At 34.7% G+C, this 17,957-nt stretch overlaps 1 protein-coding gene across 3 annotated transcripts in view; it reads left to right on the forward strand.

The window, feature by feature from the left end:
* FUT9 (fucosyltransferase 9) overlaps positions 1-17,957 on the forward strand; it is a 197,997-nt gene that overhangs the window by 87,801 nt on the left and 92,239 nt on the right. For 2 of the 3 annotated variants that reach the window (XM_008978101.4, XM_055113959.2), the window contains exons 2-3: positions 8,577-8,688; positions 11,904-11,992. The gene's annotated coding sequence lies outside the window, so the exon portion shown is untranslated. The remainder of the gene's footprint in view (positions 1-8,576; positions 8,689-11,903; positions 11,993-17,957) is intronic. The other variant, XM_003824375.5, reaches the window with a different exon arrangement.

Consider the following 17,957-nt stretch of genomic DNA (forward strand, 5'->3'; position numbering starts at 1 on the left):
AGGTATTTAAAAGATGGCATATATTATAAACATATTTATTACAATGACAAGTAAGAACAATATATCAGAAATTTTACATATAAATACAGCACTAAACTTACCTGAGTTTTAAAAAAAAAGATTATTAGGTCATTGCCATTAATTTAAAATAATAATTATGTTTTGTTTTTACTGAGATAATTTTCTAATTCTTACTTCCTTTTCCTTTTATTTGAGTCCTTGGATCTGTAATTGCCTTCAATTTTTTTGGCCAATAAAATTTTCATGTCAGGTGCTTCTCTAAGAGGTGTTATAAATTTTTTCTCTCAAAGCTGACCCAAATGGGCCATGAGTTCACTTTTGAGACACATTTTGCTACAATACAGTCATCTTGTCTTAGAGTTATATGTGTAAACAGCCTTAAGCCTATAACTTTACTTATAATCACATATGATTCATTGGATTTGAAGTTCAAGCTTCTTAATTTTCTTTTTTAATCATCTTTTTCAGGTTGAAAAATCTTAAGCTCTAGATGTAGTTGAGTTTGATACCCACATCAAATATCATGTAGAAATTGCGTGTTTTACCCCTGTATACCAAATTTGAAAAGAAAACATCTTCCCATTATACCAGAGAGAATAGTTTAAACTTAGTTTCCTCTCATGCATCATGCTACACTGGAATGTGTGACATGCTGTGCCAATAGACATTACATATGGAAACAGGAGAGAACTTTGAAGAGCTGACAGAAGGCTAGAGTGACTAAAGCAGACTGTACAAAGCCAAGAGAGTGGTAGGCAGGTCCAGACTTCCTTGGTCTTGGGCTATGGGAAAATAGCAGTCAGAAATAGACTTTCAGGACTTCAACATCAGCTAAGTGAATAAGGAATGGCCAAATGCTTGAATGGGGAGTAGGGGAGGAGACCAGTGCATATTTCAACAATATTATCATGCGACAGCATTATTTAAGATGATTTTAAGTTCAGTCAGGGCAAATACACACACACACACAAACATATACGCGTGTGTGTGTATATGCATATGTATGTATTTTCTAGACACTTTCCTTCTTCCTCTTTGTCCTAAATTTCCACCTCTCAGGTGAACAGAATTCTTATTCTGCCTTCTTTATATTCAAGAACTCAACACTACAGCATCCCACCGTTACCTCAACTACTCTCCTTACCCAAATTAAAGTTAAATCTATGAGGAGTGTGTTAATTTCCTAAGGCTGCCATAATAAATAACCACAAACTGGGTGGCTTCAAACAACAAACATTTATTCTTTCACAATTCTGGAGGCTAGAAGTCCAAACTGAAGGTGTCGATAGTGTCAGGCTTTCTCCGATGGCTCCAAAAAGAATCATTTCTTGCTCCCTCTATCTTCTGGTAGTTGCTAGCAAGTTTCTTGGTTTGTGGCAGCTTAACTACAATCTCTGTTTCTTCTTTAATAGACTTCTTTCTGTGAGTCTGTGTGTCTCCAAAGCTCTCTCATATCACCAGTCATTGGATTTAGGGCCTAACCCTGTCCAGTGTGATTTTCATCTTTTTCTTTCCATCTTTTCTTTATTGACGTATATTTGATGGATGAAAATTGTATAAATAAGATATACAGCATGCTTTTGATATACATATACATTGTAAAATAATTACTATAATAAAGTTAATTGGTGGATCCATCTTAACTTGATTGCATTGGCAAATGATGTATTTCCCAATAAGGTCCCATTCACAGGTACCAGGGGTTAAGACTTCAACATGTCTTTTAGGGGTGCCATAATTCAATGCACAACAGGCGGCTAATCTCAGCTAAGTGTTTAGAAGGACAACCACATTATCTGATTAAATCAATTTACATAAAAGTCAGAATAACACTGCCTTTCTAAAGAAGTTTATAACACAAATGTACTGAATAATGTACACACTGTTAAGGGTAAGAGCATACCTAGTAACTGCTTTCTATCCAGAGCTTTCAACTTTCCACCTTCAGTAAACTCAAGGCCAAGGTTATATTTCTCTACCCATTTGCCAGAGTAGATCAGCTACGAAATGAAAAGGATATTTAAGCAGAAAATTTAGGTTGTGTATGTTATTTCCTTTTTCTTTAGTAATGTTTTCACTTTTAGAGTAAATATTTTAATATTATTTGACCAAATTATATGAAAAATGGCTTGATACTTTATTTTAATTTTCCCATGTTAAGATGAATTTAGATCTGCATATTTGCCATACATGGTCCATATATGAAGGATAGATGTAAAATATATGAAGGACATTGATGAAAAATGTTGGCAGTAGAAAACTACCCAAGTGTAAATTATTTTTTTTGTTTTGTTTGTTTGTTTGAGACGGAGTCTCGCTCTGTCGCCCAGGCTGGAGTGCAGTGGTGTGATCTCGGCTCACCGCAATCTCCGGTTTCCAGGTTCACGCCATTCTCCTGCCTCAGCCTCCCGAGTAGCTGGGATTACAGGCGCCTGCCACCACGCCCGGCGCATTTTTTGTGTTTTCAGTAGAGACGGAGTTTCACCATCTTGCCCAGGCTGATCTTGAATTCCTGACCTCATGATCTACCCGCCTCAGCCTCCCAAAGTGCTGGGATTACAGGCATGAGCCACAGCGCCTGGCCACCCAAGTGTAAATTATTTTGTGTAGTTTTCTACACAAAATAGAAGGCAGGTACAGATTTTTTGGCAGGTACAGATTTTATTTTTTCCAAAATACATTCTAAGTGTGTATTAGAAGAACAAATAAGAACAAAGATAAAGAGTCATCTCGAGGCTTCGTATCAGGCAATCTGGGTTCTTCCGTGCTTACTTAGAGTCAGATTTATTCATAGTGGTGGAATGCTCACGCCTCTAAGGAATAAGTTCAGAAGAATGTGGTACTTTTATTTAGGCTATTAAAATCCTGAAATTCAAGTTTTAAAATGATTCAAAAGGAGATAAATCTGTTTTAAAACAAAATGCATTTCTTTGTATGCAGTGAGTCAGAGTACTGCTTTGTGGTAAATTGCCTTATGTTCTGAACAATATAATGTATTTCATTTTTAATAACTCAGTTTATTTGTAAACCATGTAATATTAACACATAGCTCAAACTATTGTATTTAATATAGAAATTGCAGTTAAAATTGGAGTGGACTCTTTTTCTTTCCCAGAACATTCATTGTTTGAGGAGAATTTAACAAGACATTTTGATTTTTAAAAATCCCTCATCAGTGTAAGCACACCTTTAAAATAAAAATCATATTATTCTAAATTCAATTGCCATAGCATAAAATAGCTATGTAATATTTTTGCTAGGACTAGTATGTCTTCTTTGTTGATTACAAAATACATACTATGCTAAATTTTATCATTTGATTATTGATTTCCCAAGAGCCTTTTGTCTAAATGAAAAGCTGTGTCTTAAGTTTTCTAATTAAAATTTATAGTGATAGAATTATTTTTCATGCAGTTAATTTATACTCAAGAAGAGTTTTAACAGTTATTTAAATAATGATAAGTTTCTATAGTTTTTTTATTCAGTTGTTTTGAACACTCTGGAGCTGATCTCTTATTTTTCACAGCATGATTCCCAAACATCTGCAACAAATTCCTCTAAAAATTAGGAACATTGTTAGATATGGAAATTCAGGATCTTACCCGTACCTATTATCAGCATCTCTGGAAATATACTTCATAAATATCTGTTTCTAATAAGCCATTAGATGATTCTTATGCCTATTAAATTTTAAGAACCCAGTGTTAAAGAGAACAAACCAGTGTATCCTAACCTTTCTGACATTAGTGATCTCTAGACTTTGTAGTACATTGGGATAACCTGTTCAATGAATGTCAGCTTCTTGTAGAAGAAGTCATCCAGGGGTCAGGAAAGAGAGAAAGCCTGAACTGCCTCTTACTACCCCTAGAGTTCTGGAGTTCTGGGAGCCTGACTGAAGATAGCAGGCAGCATGTATGGAGCTATGTCAATGAGAATGAGCCCAAGATAAATCATCACAGTCCATCAACCCTTCCTTCCTTCTTTCCTTCCTTCCTTCCTTCCTTCATCTTCTTAATGCTTCCTCTATTTTTGTCAGAAGAATTGGGAGGGAGGGTTATTGGGAGAAGAGCAACAGCATATCAAAACCCTGCTTTATCTTATCTTGATATCATTTAACACTCTTAAAAATATGTGCTTTTAAAAGGAAGTATTCAGTTTTTTTCTTGTTATTGCCATAGACAAAAAATTAATAAAGGGGTATGAAGTGTCACCAACTGTCTGACCCTGGCCTACTTTCCCAATCCCAGTTCCAAGAGGCATGTACTTCTTGGTGGGTGTGACTGTTATACAATCTTTGTCTGACTTTACCTCTTATCTCCTATCTTCAGATCCTTCTTCCTGGGAGGATTTTAACATGTAAGATGAGGAATTAAAACACCATCTGAATAAGTATTAAGTGCATTGCAGTCTTTGGAAGCAACATGCAGAACTTAACCCAAACCTTATTCTATCCATCAGAAGCTCCCAGGCTACTGACTGGTCTGTCTCTCCCAGGCCTGTTACAAGAAAAGTCATGGCTTATCATTCATCAGTTTAATTATTCCAAGACCCCCTTAGAGCTAGAGAAATGAAGAGATGGAGTGCTTAAACTTGATTGATTTGATTGAAAGACACAAAGTATCAAACCATTTTTCAGACATATGTCTCAGTGAAATTAAAAAATAAAAAAATTCATTTTGGTTTAAACCAGAATTTGGTAAACTACAGCACTTTATGTATGTCTGCCTTCATATTACAAAAGCAGAGTGGAGCTGATGCAACATAAATTGTATAATATATGGGTACCTATAGGACATCTTTGAATTTGCCTCCTGGCCTACAATGCCTAAAATGTTTACCAGATGGATCTCTAGGGCATAGCTTTGCTAACCTCTGGTCTAAATGAAAACATTCATGATTTATTTTCTCCAGCATCTGAAGGCAAAATATGCATCCACTGTATTCCATAAAAAATTATTCATACATGTCTTAAATTGCATATTTTATTTTCATACCACCTAGCATAAGACAACCATAAATGTGTAGGAACAACAGCCTTAGCCCCAACAACCACAACAGCACCTAACATAATAGGGATTCCATAAATGTTTTGATTAAATAAGTCTTTAAAAATATATGTACATTCTGCATTTTATTTATGATATACTGTCTCTCTATTTTAGAACAAATTTCATTTTCTCCAATCTTTGAATAAAATAGATGCTTTAGGAAGAATGTACAAGGAGATTTCTAGTACTGCTTAAAGCTCAGGGGAAGAAGCTCAAGAATTTGTCCTGAAGTGTGCAAGTTTTAAAAGAACAAAGCAGCTTTCCCTTCCCCGAAATACATGTTGAAAATATTTCTATCGATAAAGTATATGTATAAATTTGGACAAATCTATGTCAAACATCTATTATAACCATTACTAATCTGTATTCCAAGCATAAGTGTATTTTAAGTTCTTAAGACATTGATGTTTGTCAATGGTCCTAAGTGTTACTAATTCTGTCGCCTCCAGCAACTCAGCATGTAGAACAGACTATATCATTCAAGGCTAGCCTTCTACAGAACATCCAACCCTGTTGAACTCACGAGGATCTACATCCTATTGACTTTAACTATAGAGTCAAGACAGATCATTCAAGTGAGCTAAGTGAGAGAGAAGGAATAAGAAGAAAGCACAACCCTTGTTGAGCTCACGAGGATCTACATCCTATTGACTTTAACTATAGAGTCAAGACAGATCATTCAAGTGAGCTAAGTGAGAGAGAAGGAATAAGAAGAAAGCACAACCCTTGAAAGATTTCAGATAATGAAAATAAACAAGAGCTGTAGAAGTAAGTACAAATCATGCACGTCTCTCATGGCCACTTTTTTTTTTTTTTTTGTCAGATATTGCAAAGCTATGGACCTGGGGAGATGACCTTTAAATCATCTAGCTCAGAATTTGTTCCACAATAAAATGCTTAAGAAATGTTCATTATTTCCCTCCCTTCTTCTCATTCATTCTCACTTGGCTTTGTTCTTTTCAGTCTAGGATTCTTATTCATATTTCTACCTAATGTAAAGAGCCAACCAACATTTTTTGGACTGTGAGGGGGAAAATTTTCTTTTCCATGTACATTTATGAAAAAGGAATTATTTAGAGCCAAATCATTCCACATTGTATGCAAGAGGCAGACACATCACACCAAGAATGAGACTCTGGAATCAATCTGTCTGGGTTCCAGTCCAGCTGTACCACTTACAAGCTGAATGACCTTGGACAAATTGCTTAACCTCTCTGTGCATCACATTTCTCATCTCTAAAACTGGAATAGTACTACTTCATAAGCTCGTTGACAGGACTGAATGAGAACATATATGTATAGAACCCTTAAAATTGTGCCTGTATATAGTGAACACTCTTTTATCACTACGTGTTATTATTATTAGCGTTAATGAGAATCAAGCTCTCAGCATGACCCAGGGGTTCTCCAGCTCACCTTCACTGCCTTGTGCATGTCTTCCATTACACTCTCTACCACTCTGTTCCACAGAGGCCAATATGATATTAGTCCTAAAATGACATTATCCTTGTTATGCTTATCTTTGCTCATGCTGAAGTGCCTTGTCGTTATTCAGTATTCACTTTGCATAACCTATTTTCCATTAAGCTTCCACCTTGCAAAATAGAATGCCACTACATTGTACCCGAAGACAGACACACACACACCGTTCATTTGTACACACACAGTTCATTTGTACAGACACAGTTCATTTCTCTTTTTCCCCTTCCACTTCTAGATTGTGAAGATTTCAAGGGCAGAGAGAGAGTGTTAGGAACCCTTATGGCCATAACCCCTACCAACTCTCTGTTACATAGAAGACATTTAGAAAATGTATGTTGAATTAAAAAAAGCTTAAAGACCCAGTCATAAAATTTTGATTTCATAAAATTCTACTTAAAGTATAGCCACAGGATTTGGCTCCATGACCTCTTTTGGCAGCAATGCTCACTTATTATCATAAACAGCACATAGTACTTGTCATTATTTTTCAAAATTCAATGTCCTTTAATGTCATCTGGTCAGCTGAATTAAGAAGCTTGCTTCTATTAATGGAATTCAGTTTTCAATATATCTGAGGTGTTCTAACAACACCATTCAGAGTTCTCTGAAGCTTCTTTTTAAATAAATAATGCTCCATTTGGCCATTTCTTTGTTCTTTTATATTTATAGATTGTATAGTGTTTTTCTTAATCATTTGCACTAACTTTAATTCAACAGCAACTGAAAACAATTATATAAAACTAGTGTGTCTCCATATTCTTCATCTTTGGTGAATTTTTCCCCAAATTTACTAAAGTATCTTGCATAAAGATCTATATTTTATTATTTAAACTGACCCTTCTCTACAAAAAAGTTACTCAACAATGATTCAAAAATGATGACTCAATGATGCATTTGTGTTTGTGAAATGACCATACTAATGAATTGGATTTAATACTTTATTCAAATATATCAAATGTATTGCAAATCCAAACACTTATTTCCACCAAACCTAACAACCACCATTGTCTCTCAATTCAAGGACAGTAATAGCCTTTGAACTGGCTACTGCTTCCAGGCTTGCCCCTTTATTGTCAACAGAACAGTTGAAGTGATCATTTAAAATTGTATTCAGATCATGCTAGTTCCAAGCCAAAACCTTCTCGTATCCATTGCACTATAAAGTCTAACTCTTTACAATGGCCTTTGAGGCCCATCAAGACCTGCTGCTGCCTGGCTGTCTTACCCTTCCCCTCACACCCAGAGCACTATGGGTGTGAGGGGAACTATAGCTACAGGTATACTGGGGTGTTTTTCTTTTTTGTTTGAACATGCAGTGCTTGTTACTGTCGTGGGACTTTGCACTTTGTGTCTACTCTCCTTGTAATGCTAGATCTTGAATATAAGGCTGAGTCATTGTCTTCAACTCAAACATGACCTCCTTCATGAAATCTTCCTTTTCTGGCTGCTTCTCTTCAGTGGGCCTTTCCATCAGGTGCTGGCACCTCTCAGTCAGTTCTTTCTCAGCTCTGTCTCTTCTAATGGCCTTGCTAATTCAGCCTGCCCTTGATCTTGGTGCTCAGATTCCTCAGAGTCTCTACTACTTTTCTCTTCTGACATCTGGTTAAAGCTGCGAGCCTCATAAACGTTTTTGGCTGAGCCATTTTGCTCATAGAAGGCCCATTTATCCCCCTCAACTTATTATCCATATTGCATGATAGCTAAAGGAAACTTGGGATTGCAAAGTGAATCTGTCATGCCACAGGGCCTCCTTGACTGCTACTTGGGATCCGCATGTTAGCTTGGGATTACTCAGCACATAAAATGTCCTCCAAAACTTGAAAGCAAAAACCCTGAGCATCCCCTCAACTTAATTAAGAATTTCAAAAGATACATCCCCTAGAGGATTGGCCTCGACAAGCTTGGAAGAAAAAACAAGAGCGGTGGCAGCCACTTTTCTCTACCATTGAGCTCTTTCTCTCCACCTATTCTGGCATTTCTCAAAAGAATGCCTGAAGGCTTTTTTCCTATTGTGCATTTTTTAAGGGTATCATTCTGTTGCCAAGGCTGGAGTGCAGTGGCATGATCATCTATAACCTCAAACTCCTGGGCTCAAGCAATCTTCCCACATCAGCTTCCTGAGTAGCTGGGACTACAGGTATGCACAAATTTGCCTATTTTTTATTTATTTATTTATTTATTGTAGAAACAGGGTCTAATTATGTTAGCCAAACTGGTCTTGAACTCCTGCCCTTAAGAGGTCCTCCTGCCTGGGCCTCCCAAAGTACTGGGATTACAGGCATGAGCGACTGTGCTTGGCCTGTTCTTTCTACATGATTTGAAACTCCTTTATACAAAATTCCATGCAAACCCAGTCATTTATATTTGTTAGCAAACATTGAGATGAAAAGTAAAAACACTTAGTGAATCATCTTAATGTTTCATCTTTAAGTTACTAAGCATCTGGGTCTTGGCAAAACATCCAAATAATAAACTCACCCATCAAGCCTGGTCTTGATATAGAGGAAGAAACTGAAGGGCTTTCTAAAGACTGATGTTAAACTATACATTAAAATAATGCTTTAAATAACAGAAATTGAGTGTCTCTTTCCCACCTCTACCCCATGGCAGGCAGATGCCTTATCATTGTAGGCAGAAAGACATGTAGAAAAGCAAAAGAGAAAAACGTACTATCATTATTTGACTGGCTTGGACACAAATATAGGGAATGGAGAAAATGATTCTCTCCCTATACATAATAGAAAAAGGGAGATAGAGATAATAAAAACTAAGTTCAAATAAATCATTATCAACAAAAGTAATCAAAAGAGTAGCTCAATTACGTAAGTGTGATTTATTCAGCATGCTGAGCCATTAAATTATAACCATGATTTGGGAAACACACACACACACACACACACACAAATCTGAGTTACCAAATAGATAAAAGAACTCAGGCCACTTCCTGGCCCTCATTATTTGCTGTCATTCTAGAAATAATTCTAAATCCTTGATTTTTCTGACTTCTCAGCCAAGGTCTTTTTGAAAGCACCGAATCAGATGTTGGATGGTAAAAACAAAAACAAGAAAACACTGGTACAATGAATTCAAATGTTGTGACAGCGAATAGTAATATATATATGTATATATGACAGATGTTTGGGAGCCAATTTATATGGATGTCTATGCCTCTTCTCTAGTTTTTATTTAGTGATTATTTTGATCTTTTATGTGCAGAATTATAACCAATACACTGCATACTTTATATGCAATATTGTGTTTGTGGTTTTACTCATTTAACAATCCTAAGACAGCTATACACAGTTTCAACAAAGAAATTCATTTACTCTATAAAGCATTTTATTATTTTTTCTAATTGGGACTTCTAATAGTATTGAAAGTAGATAGTTAAGCAGAATAGTCTTACAAACAACATCCGGAAGCCATGTGCAAGTGAAGATTGTAATAAGAAAGAGGAGACACTTTGAAGTCAGGTTTGGATTTGACCCACGGCTACCAATACCTCTCAGCTTCTTAATATGTACCAGTTATCTGAGTTATCAGAACCTTTTAAAATGAGGAAACTAAAACCTACCTTACAATAATGCTTTCATAATTATATGACAATCACACACACCCACAAAAACACTAAACAAATGTTACAAAATTTAGACAAATTTATTCATTTACAATGTCTTATGCATTTGAAAAAAAGAACAATTAGGTGATATTTGACTTTTTAAAGACAAGACAGATCCATTTCTTCATACTTGTATTATATTTAAATGTGTTTGAATCCAATATCAAAATATAAGGGTGGAAAGGTACTAAATTCAGTGGAAAATTAAATTATTTTTCTTTCAAGCATAGTCCAAGGCTATGTAGAAATCCACAAAGAAATCAGATTGAATTTTGTTTTAAAATCTACTGCTTTAGGAAAGAAAAAAAATGCAAGTGTTTGAGGGACATAAAATCAGAACATAACGTTGTTTGTGTGTGCGCAAGCGTGTGTGCATGGGTGTATGTAATGAGAACAAGATGCTTAACAAGTATTTTCGGTTAGTTCTAACTGTAAGAAGCCCCTTGGGTCTGTCCTATAGCAAAAATGCATTTTTTTTGACGGGATAAGCTTATGTAACATACTTCTGGTGGCATTATCTTAAAGAGAAAACTGAATCTGCCCTTTATAATACTTTAAGTTAGTCCATAGTTTAAAGATATTTGTTCTTGATTGGGCAAAACATCCAAATAATAGCATTTACCTCTGTTTATATTAATCATGTATGTTGGCTGACACACATCACCATTAAAATGACAGATGTTTAGGCAAATCATCGAATTATTTGATCTTTATATTTCTAAGCATTCAGATAGTTGTATACATCCAGATGATTTAGCAACTTTTTTTGTTAGTTTGTTTTTTGTGACATGGGCACAATTTATTCTGTAAATGGGAAACTTTAAATATATTTGATTATCGAGATATCTTATACTCACTTTCTTAGAGTTTCAACTATAACCTAGAACATTCATTCTTTTTAATGATATTTCCCTTATTATATATTGTAACCATTTAACTATTCAATAACTTTTTTTTGAGACAGACTCTTGCTCTGTCACTGAGGCTGGAGTGCAGTGGTGTGATCTCGGATCATTGCAACTTCCATTTCCGAGGTTCAAGCGATTCTCCTGCCTCAGCCTCCCCCGTAGCTGGAATTACAAGTGCCTGCTACCACACCCAGCTAATTTTTGTATTTTTAGTAGAGACGGGGTTTCACCATGTTGGCCAGGCTGGTCTTAAACTCCTGACCTCAAGTGATTCACCCGTCTCGGCCTCCCAAAGTGCTGGGAGTACAGGCATGAGCCATTGCGCCCGACCATCAATAACATTTTTGTAAAATTTAACAGAAATCGGGCTGGGTGCGGTGGCTCACGCCTGTAATCCCAGCACTTTGGGAGGCCGAGGCGGGCGGATCACGTCAGGAGATCAAGACCATCCTGGCTAACACGGTGAAACCCCACCTCTACTAAAAATACAAAAAAAATTAGCCGGGCGTGGTGGCGGGCGCCTGTAGTCCCACCTACTCAGGAGGCTGAGGCCGGAGAATGTCGTGAACCAGGGAGGCGGTGCTTGCAGTAAGCCGAGATCATGCCACTGCACTCCAGCCTGGGCCACAGAGCGAGACTCCATCTCAAAAAAAAAAAATTTAACAGAAATCACAAATAGATACCAACAAAGAACACAATAATACAGAAAGATTTATGTTTTTAGCATGCATTATTTCTTTTGGATTTCTTTTGGTTATCTAGCTACATATAGAGTACATCCAGTGCATTTAACTAACATACTTCTTTATTTCTCTTTCTCATCAGATTTAGAATGTAATAACTCAAGGATTTGATGATACAGTGAAGTAGCATAACAACTGTCTACGTGCTTCCCATGATATGTTCTCTATATTGTAAGTATATATTTACTTTCTCAATCTAGCTTGATTGTGGGAGAAATGTGTTCACTTAGAACTTATAGATGATTTATATTGTTTCAGAATATTTTGAACTAAAACTCATCCAAGTTACAGAATAATTTCAGAAGGTTAGCTTCTATGAGGAGATCTTTTATAAACTTAGTTTTAACATTCTATCAAAGTTAAAGTTAAAAATAATTTTCTGTCATGGTAGGTAGGATAATATATCCATCATGTCTAATCATATTTTAAAATAAGTCTTACAGTTAATAATCTTAAAATTTCTATATTCTTTTGTTTTCTAGAAAAAAGTAAAAAAAATTAGACATGGAAAATTTTATGTTCTCAATATAATTTGCAATCTAATTTTGAATTTTGGTCAATTTCTTTTTATATTAGTTATCTTTTGAAAATGGGTTTTAATTTGGGGTAGATAATGCCTGTACCAATAAATCATTCTTACATATGAATATAAGAATATATTTACTATATATATTCATATATATGTAATTTATTTAATAAGTTAAACAAAAAAAGAAAAGTAGTCTTTGTACAGATATGAACCTCTTACTGTTCATTTCACATGATTAAAAAATAAGGAAGGAGGTAGAATTCTGGGATACTGTGCTTTGTTTTTGAGTTAAGAAATACTACAAAGCAATAAGTGTTACTCATGCCAATGAGAAAGAAATAAAACAGACCAATCCCTTTTCCTTGGATGAAAGCAAGCTATGGACTGGAGCCCATCATGAATCAGTAGTGTCCCTACAATTTAAGGCATGTTTAGGGTGTCAGGAGATGCTGTTCCCTAACAACACCTAATACCGTCAGACCTAGAATCCCTTCTCAAGCCTTACTCTCTATTCTCTCCAGCGCTTGTTTTGCTGAAGCTCCTGTCTGAGAATACAAAGCTGTCAGAGAATTGCAGGTGGTGGTGGATAGGTTATTAACATCCCTGTTTCAGAACTCTGAGTGCATTGTGACACAAAATATGATTTAATACATATTTTATAGTAGTGCTATCTAATAAAACTATAATGTGAACTGCATATGTTATTTAAATTTTTCTCATGGCCACATTTTTTAAAAAGTAAAAAGAAGCAGGTGAAATGAGTCTTAATGATATATTTTATTTGTTTAGCCCTGTACATTCCAAATATAGTTATTTTAACATATGACTAATGTAAAGAAAAGAATGAGACAATTTGCATTCTTTTTTTCTCACTAAGTCCTTGAAATCCAGTGTGTACTTATAGCACATCTCAATTCAGATACTAAAGTTTTGTTGAATATACTTGATCTATACTTAGACTTCATAAAATTTACAGTTGGAAAAGTAGATTCACAAACCCAAATTGTCCTACAAACATTTAAAAGTGTTCCAATAACTAAATCAAGTGTCAGTTTTTAAATTTAAATTGATAATCATCTCATCAATGACACTAGCTGTATTTCAAGTTCTCAGCTGTCTCATGTGGCTGGTAGCTTCCATACTGGAAACTCTGCTCCAGGTGACCGCTGATATAATGCTTCGGTTCTGCTACCTAATGAATTTTGAAGGCCAACTTCAGACCACATCAAAAGAGCACATGACTTTAAAATTTCAATGACAGAAAAAGTCAAACCCTAAACTTATTACTTAAAATGGATTTTTACAGAACCCCATGTTTATGAGAAATTATAGAGAAGAAAATATACCAAATGTGTACTTCTAAGCTATATACATGTTGGAATTTGGGGGCTTTTTGTTTGCTTCCATGTACTTGCTTTGTTGTAACTAAAGTAATTTGCTGATCACAGCCCTCCTCATTACAATGAGTAAATCAATAGAAAAAAAATCTAACATTTAAAAAAATTGTTCCATCAAACACATTCTTAAAAGAATGAAAATATAGGCATCAGACTTGTAAATCATGTATCTGATAAAAGATTTGTATCCATAATATATAAAAAACTCTTAAAATGTAATAAGAAAGTAAATCTAATTTTCCTGGTAAAATATCTGAGCTTTACCAAAGAAGATGTATGGATGACTAATAAGAATATGAGAAGATGTTCACTAAGGAGATACAAATGAAAACCACAATAAGATGCCAGAACATACCTGTTAAAAATGGATAAATGAATTAAAAATCTAACAATATCAAATATTCATAAGCATGCAGAGCCACAGAGACTGTCATTCATTACTTTCATTACTGCTGGCAATTCAAAATGGTACAGTCACTTTGGAATGTACAAGTTTCTTATGAAGTTAAATGCTTACTTAATATATGATCCAGTGATCCCACTGATAAGTATTTACCCAAGTGAATTGAAAACATTTTTGACACACAAAAAAATATGGGAATATTTACAGAAAATTTGATTTCAATTGCCAAAATGTGGAAATAACTAATATGTTGTCTTCAGCTGGTAAATGAATGAACAGACTGTGGTAAATCTATAAAAGGGAATACTATTCAAATATTTTTAAAAGAAAAGTATTGATTTATGCATATCATGGATGAACGTTTTAGTGCATCTTGATAAGTGAAAGAAGGGAAGCCCAAATGACTGCATATTTAAGATATATAATTCAATGTATCTTAAATTCTGAAAAAGCCAAAACATAGAGATGGGAAGCAGATCAATGGTTGCCCAAGTTAGAGATATATTGAGTTGGAGTTACAAGAGGGCTGACTACAAAATCATTGATTACATGAGGAAATTTTAAAGGCGGTGGAACTGTCCGTGGTGCTGAAAAAATTACTGTGCTCATCAAAACCCATAGAACTGTACAACACAATGAGTAAATTCTGCAGCATGCACATTAAAAAAAGAAAGAAAGAAAACAAATAGGATGTAATATCCCAAAATGGGGTGGAAACAGTGACAAGTGAACCTAACCATCTTACAAATGTAATATATAAGCTTACTGAAGGTGATGCAGTCAAAGGATCTAGCCTATATTTTGGAAAACAGTATTTTGAAAGGACAAAATCTGCAAAGAATGAGGCTAACTCTAAAAAGAACTAACATAGACATTGTATTTTAGTTGATTTTTTTCAAAGGAGTGCAGGTTAGCAATTATGAAAGTACTTTGCATGTATATTAGGGTGGAATGCATAAGTAAATAAATTATAGATATTGGGAGATAGGTTTCACATTGCTAGAGAAAGAAGTTATAATCAGCAAGGAGAGATGGCTAAAATTAACCTTGCATTGCTAGATGAGAGATGTAGATATTAATTTGTGAATCTATTTTTATTTTAAAATACATAGATACAGAAATGGGTCTACACACATAACATTTATTAGCTCTATCTACTGAAAAGCTCTAGAAGCAGTGATACTACATTAGCAATTAGCATGCCTCATGCCCAAATTTTTGTTTCATGCTCAGTTTAGAGGTTTCTGTGTATACATCATAATGCTTCAATCTTAGAGTGAGCATGGAATGTAGGAAATTCAAATAGAATTCTTTATTTAAACACAAGAAAAGTCTCTGAGAATTTAAGTGACTTGCCTAGAATCAGCAGTTTGTAAAGGATGGAGCATCTACATAGAACAATCTTACTTCATTCTTAATCTTAACTTGTACCACATCAAGAAGTCTACACTATATGGAAATATTCTTATTTGTTAAACTATTTGTTTTCAATTTCCAGAAATAATCAAGCTCTTTCTCTTAATTTAAATAAAATTCTGGCAAATTTTATATCATTAAAAAACTATTATTCACATTTAAATTCAAAATTTTTACCTGAAATGTCTGTTTCCTGTTGAGCTTCAAAGTCCCATATAGAGGCCAGGCATGGTGGCTCACTCCTGTAATCCCATCACATTGGGAGGCTCAGGCAAGCAAATCACTTGAGGTCAAGAGTTCATGACCAGCCTGGCCAACACAATGAAAACCCATCTCTACTGAAAATACAAAAATCAGCTGGTGTGGTGGTGCACACCTGTAGTCCCAGCTACTGGGAGGGCTGAGGCAGGAGAATCGCTTGAGCACGGGAGTTGGAGGTTGCAGTGAGCCAAGATTGCACCACTGCAGTCCAGCCTGGGCAACAGAGTAAGAGTCTGTCTCAAAAAAAAAAAAAAAGTCCTACTAGACTGGGAAATCATTATTGCTAATTTATTTCTGTTGTATTGGACACACATGTGCTTTCACTTTAAGGAAATCCTATGCAAGAACCAAAAAAAAAAAGAACTACAAAATATAGTCATGCACTGCATAACATTGCAGGCAATGATTGACCACATGTACATCAGTGGTCCCATTAGATTATAATAAAGCTAAACAATTCTTATCTCCTAGTAACTTTGTAGCCATCAGAACTTAGTAGCACACAACTCACATGTTTGTGATGATGCTGGTGTAAACAAACCTATTGCACTTCCAGTTGTATAAAAGTGTAGTACATACTGTACAATTACATAAGGTGCATAACAATGATAATAACAATTATGTTATAGTTTATGTATTTACTATATTTTATCATTATTTAGAGTGTACTTCTACTAATTTAAAAAACTTAATTATTAAACAGCCTCAGACAGGTCTTTCAGGAGGTATTCCAGAAGAAGGGATTGTTGTCATAGGAGATGACAGTTCCATGCACGTTATTGCCCCTGAAGACCTCCCAGTGAGACAAGATATGGAGGTAGAAGACAGTGATATTGATGATCTTCACCCTGTGTAGACCTAGGCTAATGTGTGGGTTTGTATCTTAGTTTTTACAAATTTAAAAGGTAAAATAAAAAACAAAAATATTTAAAAATAGGAAAAAAGCTTATAGAATAAGGATTAAAGAAAGAAATTATTTTGTACAGCTATACAATGTGTTTGTGTTTTAAGCTGTGTTATTATGAAAAAACTCAAAGACTTAAAAAATATTTTTTAAGTCTATAAAGTAAAAAAGTTACAATAAGCTAATATTAAATTACTGAAGACAGAAAAACCTTTTTATAGGTTTAATATAGCATTTGTACAGTGTTTATAAAGTCTACCATAGTGTACAGTAATGTCCTAGGCTTTCACATTCACTCACCACTCACTCACTGACTCACCCAGTGCAACTTCCAGTCCTGCAAGCTCCATTCATGGTAAGTGCTTTATACAGGTGTACGATTTTTAATCTTGTATACAGTATTTTTACTGTACCTTTTCTATGTTTAGATATACAAATACCATTGTGTTAAAATTTCCTAAAGCATTCAGTATAGTAACATGCTATAAGTTTGTAGCCTAGAAACAATAGCCTAAGTGTGTAGCAGGCAATACCATCTAGGTTTGTGTAAGTCCACTCTCTGATGTTTGCACAACAATGAAATCACCTAACATCACATTTCTCAGAACATATCTCCATCTTTAAGTGACACATGACTGTACATAAAGTGTTTTTTACTTCAAAACAACTATGTCTCACAAAAGCATTCATCATGTATTTTCTTAAATAACAATCTTCCCTGCTGCAATTTTGTTAGATTTATACATAGTATCTCAGAGGAAATAGTCATTTTATAAAGCCAAGCTAACCTGCCATCCTTTCCTTTAATACCTTCATCACTATGCCCATCTGCTGCAATTTTTATAAGTAAGTGTGATCTCATAATCCACACAGTTTTAATATGAAGAAAATTTATAGCATACTCTTACTAATCAATAAATCAAGCTTTCTCCCTATTGCTTTCCAATCACAATGATGACTTCTAAGGGAGCTTATTTTATTAGGTAATTTGAAAATACTTTACTAGGCTATTTGAGGAACTTCTTGAATATGAGGGGGTTATTAACAATAAAAGAAGATACACCCAATAGAGAAACAATTTCTATACCTTCAAATAATAGTATAGTAGGTATAGGAGGCAAATGCAAAATCAGTGTGATCCATTATATATTTAACCCTCATTTGTTATCTGTTACAATGCATAAATATGTTTTGAAAAGAATATTATCAAATCTATTTGAATTTTC

Source organism: Pan paniscus, chromosome 5 (assembly GCF_029289425.2).
Source record: "Pan paniscus chromosome 5, NHGRI_mPanPan1-v2.0_pri, whole genome shotgun sequence".
Taxonomy (NCBI): Eukaryota; Metazoa; Chordata; class Mammalia; order Primates; family Hominidae; genus Pan; species Pan paniscus.